Below are 5,000 nucleotides of genomic sequence, written 5' to 3'. Positions count from 1 at the left end.
TAAAAGACATTTTAAACCAATTTACTTTACTGTAAATCTTGATTGATAGTAAAATAACCCATGGTAGCCATTTTGAATGTTGACAGGAACTAGGTGCATAATAACTGGAGTGGAAATAAGTAAGGGATGAAAAATGTAGAAACCAAGTATTCGTCCCTTACTCACTTCCGCTCTAATTATGCACTTATTTCCTGTTCCTGTGTCTATTGGTTACTGTAGTTACTGTGGACTCTGGTAAACTAGAAATTATCCACTTCGTCATGGCCGCTGTATCTGCAAAATAATTCTGATGTAATTAAAACAATAACAGATTAAAAATGATTAAAAATTATTGTTAAAAGAAGTTTAATTTACTGTAAACAGTAATTGATAATAAAATAATCCGTGGTAGCCATTTTAAAAGTGGACAGGAAGTTGTTACATAACCAGAGTGAAATTATATATTGGGACCCTAGGCCAGTATATAGAGATTATGTTAACTAGTATGAATAAATAAAGTTGAGAAATTAGTCAAAAACTATTTTTGCTTTATTTTTTTAATTCATTTCTGACCTATATGCATTAAAGAATTTATATTGAATTTTCAAACCTTTAGAGTCCATGTAACTAGCGATACAGAACAAAGTTAGTGCCCCCCCACCTCAATGATGCTGGCTTAAACAATTGAGAGGGAAAAGATAACGAAATACTAAGGTCTTCTGTATGGCATAAAAAGAAACTGGAATCTTAGGGAGATCTTCATCATTCCAGTACTTATAAGAGCAACCAGTTTTATGAAAAAGAATTCTGCTGAAGGACGGCTGCTATACAATGCGACACAATGGAGCCATCTGTAAAAAGTTGAATATCGAAGTCCTGAGAACATATGCCAGAAACAACAGTTGGTAACAAGTCATGCACCACCCATTACGACTATGCAATTTTTATAGCTATGCATCTAGAAAACGGAGCTATTAAACCTGACATAATGGTATAAAACAAAAAGGAGAAAGAAGCAACCTTAGTAGAAGTTAATATCTCCAATGATGCTAGCTTAAACATGGCTGAGAGGAAGAAAATAACGAAATACCAAGGTCCTATGCACGACATGAAAAGAAACAGGAATCTTAGGAAGATTTTCATCATTCCACTAATTATAAGAGTAACCAAACTTTAAAAACTATCCGTCAAATATACCCGGTGAACCAAGTGCAAGAGAGATACAAAACAATTGAAGTTTAAGAAACGGCTAGAATCTTAAAAATATCTCTTGGTTCGAGTGTCTGAAATAGCAGGTGAATGTCTGGCGTCCAGTAGGATGCCCCATTTCAAGAAATGATAAAAAAATTGAAAGAAAAAAAACAAAAAAACAAAACAAAAAAAAAACAAAGCAGTCCTTTTGTATATTTGTTTACGTTACTGATTAAACAAAGATGATTACTTTGCACATAACCAGTATTTACACAAACTTTAACAGCTTATAACTTCTATTTAATAGACAGGTCACAAATGATAAGATAAAGCGATTTTTGACTAATTTCCCAACAGCATTTCATTAATAATAACTAGCATAGCTGTAGAAATTCCAGAGCGGCATCTTTCATATGTAATATATAGCTGTTAGGTATTTTGTGGACGTTCAGCGTAAGTGGAGACTCCGTGATATTATTGTAGCCCTTTTGTTTAAACTGTCAAAATAGACTTTGTAGCCTAGTGGGGGATGCCCTTTTCTCTTCCCTGGAACCTCTTTCCCACAGAAGAGACGTTGCGAGCCTGTCTCTGCTTTATCGTTATTTTCATGGCAAGTGCTCGTCTGAGCTCCACTCTACGGTCCCCCCTGGCCTGACTTTCACGAGAAACACTCGTCTAGTTCAAAACACTATCAATAATTTCCTCCACTCTTTATTCGTGCCTAAACTTAAATGTAGATTCCATGAACAAAGTTTCTTTCTTAGAACTGCATACCTGTGGAAATCTCTTCTGTTTCCCTGCTTTCCAGCTGACAATAATAATATGGTTGTCTTCAAGTCCAACGTAAACAAGTTCTTGAGCCGTTCCATTTAAGCTAACAAATTTATCGAATTTCCATTACTAACGATTACTATATTATCCAATTGACTACTGTACACTCTTTAACCCTTATCCTCGAGTGGTCTCTAGGCCTTGATAAGTGGTGATGCCTAAAAACAAAAAAACTGGAATCTTGGAAGATCTCTATAATTCCAGTAATCATAGAAGCAATCAGAGTCATGAAAAAGAATTTCCAAAATTACTTACAAAACATACCCAGTGGATCAAGTGCAAGAAATATATAAACAATTGCATTTAAAGAGATAGCTAGAATCTGATGACAGTACAACAAAAAAATAAGCTTAAACCAGGCCTAGGGACAAACAAATCCAACTTGCCTCCTCCCTTGAGGCTTGCATTCACTAACATCCGTGGGCTTAGAACTAATTTAGCTGATGTTGAAGCATTTCTCCTAACAATGGATATGTTAGCACTAAGCGAGACTAACCTACACTCCTCCATCCCCTCTAACTACTTTAACATGGCTGGCTATCTCCCACTGCCATAAGGACTCTGACAGACATATGCACGGACTTGGAGTCTACATTCGTAATACCCTCCCCCTGACTAGAGAAACAAACCTAGAAACGGAGGATCAAGCCATTATGTGCTTTAGACTAAACATACAACACAACATTAGCTACTTTTATTTTCTCTACCACTCTCCCTCGACCCAGGACTGCACCATAATAAACAAAGTCTCTGACAGTATAGACACAGCACTCTTCCTTGATACTAGCGCTCAAGTACATGTATTTGGTGACTTTAATGTTCACCACAAAAACTGGCTTGGATTCTCTACTCACACAGATGCAGCGGGCAGCACAACACATAGTTTTGCTATATCTCATTCCCTATCACAAATGGTTACGTTTCCAACCCGTTTCCCTGACCAGCAAGAACAACACACATCACTTCTAGATCTGTTTCTGACTACAGTTCCCGAGGATTGTACAACAAATGCTGACAGCCCACTCGGGAACGCTGATCATGCAGTGATAATGGTAGAAATCGCTCTGAATTCTAGACCCAAAACTGAAGAGCCAGTGCTCAAAACAACGAGATATTATAAAAAGGCTGACTGGGAAGCCATCAGAGATCTTATCAGAGATGCCTCATGGGGAAATATTTTTTTTCTTCCTGCTGAACAGTGTTGCAAATGAGACTACTGGATGGTTCAAAACAGCAATGGAAGCACATGTTCCCATGCAGAAATTTTATAGCAAGCCCCACTCTCCCCAATGGTTTACTTCGACTTGCGCAACTGCCATTGCTCAAAGGCAGCATGCATACCACAGATTTAACCGACATAAGTCCAGTTCAAACAAACAGAAGTATATAGAAGCTAGAAGTAATGTTAGGAAAGAAATAGCGACAGCTAAGAGAGAATTTACTAAAACCACTAAAAAACGCATCGAAGCACAAAAATTAGGAAATCGTGACTTCTGGAAAATCTACAACAGTATAGTAAATAATGGGCAATCAACAATTCCCCTACTAACCAATAATCATAAGGTTGTTTGCTCAGCAATCGACAAGGCTAATATGCTTGCCAGTCGGTTTGCCTCAAACTCCACACTGGACCTTTCCAACCACCCCCTGCCTGACTTTCCTTTGCGGACAGACGCCACGCTAGACGATCTAAAAATCATCCCTGCTCAGGTACACGCTATCATAAAAAAACCTTGACACTTCAAAAGCATGTGGACCTGATCTCATCCCAGCTGTGCTATTAAAAAAGTGCTCAGCCAAAGTAGCTCCAGTTCTCTACAAACTCTACAACAGATGCCTTAATGAATCATGCTTTCCAGGCTGTTGGAAAACTGCTTCTGTGGTACCAGTATTCAAGAATTCTGGCGAAAGAACTGACATCAAATTATCGCCTCATTAGCCTCCTCCCACTTTTTGCCAAAATATTTGAGACCATAATTAACCATGCTCTAGTCCGGCCCCTTACAGATGCTAAACTTCTGACTGACAAACAATATGGATTTAGACAAGCCCGTTCCACAGCTGACATCCTCACTGTAATCTCTAAACGTATATACCATTCACTGGACAAAGCGGGGAAGGGCAGAGCAGTAGCTCTAGATATATCTAAGGCTTTTGACAGGGTATAGCACAAGGGTCTCCTCAGGAAGATTAGATCATACGGTATCACTGGTAGAATACTTAACATAATTAAATCCTTCTTAGATAAGAGAAAAATCCAGGTTGTCCTCGACAGTCGTACATCTAAACAGTGTGATATAAATGCGGGAGTGCCTCAGGGGTCTATCCTTGGACCTCTATTGTTCCTAATATTTATTAATGACCTCCCCGACAAAACTGCCTCTGAGATGGGTATATATGCTGATAACACTACACTCTATAACAGGCATGATAGGAAAACTAATGAACACATATCTAAAGAAATGGCAGAAACATTAGAAGATGACCTCCAATCTGTAGTGGAATGGGGACATAAATGGATGGTCACATTCAATGCTGCCAAGACTAAACTGGTTTCCTTCAATAATTACAAGAAACTTTCTCTGCCACCAATAGCAATGGCCAGTGACTTCCTGTCTGAGAGTACATCTTTCAAACTGCTTGGCCTAACGTTCACAGGAAACATGAGTTGGAACAATTATATTGAAAACATTGCCAGGGCCGCTGCGAAAAAGGTAGGCTCTCTCTACCGTGCTAGAAAACTACTGACACCTGAAAGTATCCTGTACCTCTATAAGGCCACCATTCGCCCATGTATGGAGTATTGTTGTCACATTTGGGCTGGTGCATCTGCTACTAGTCTCTCGCTCCTAGACAAGGTTAAAAAGCGAGTCACCAATCTGGTAGGCCCTGAACTGGCATCTAATCTTCAGACTCTGTCCCATCGACGAAATGTTACATCCCTCTGCTTGTTCTACAAGTATTTTAATGGTGAATGTTCTGACGAACTGCAGACACTT

The sequence above is a fragment of the Euprymna scolopes genome, chromosome 29 (genome assembly GCF_053919585.1).
Source record: "Euprymna scolopes isolate OS-2025 chromosome 29, ASM5391958v1, whole genome shotgun sequence".
In the NCBI taxonomy this organism is placed as follows: Eukaryota; Metazoa; Mollusca; class Cephalopoda; order Sepiida; family Sepiolidae; genus Euprymna; species Euprymna scolopes.
This window is presented reverse-complemented; position numbering follows the sequence as displayed.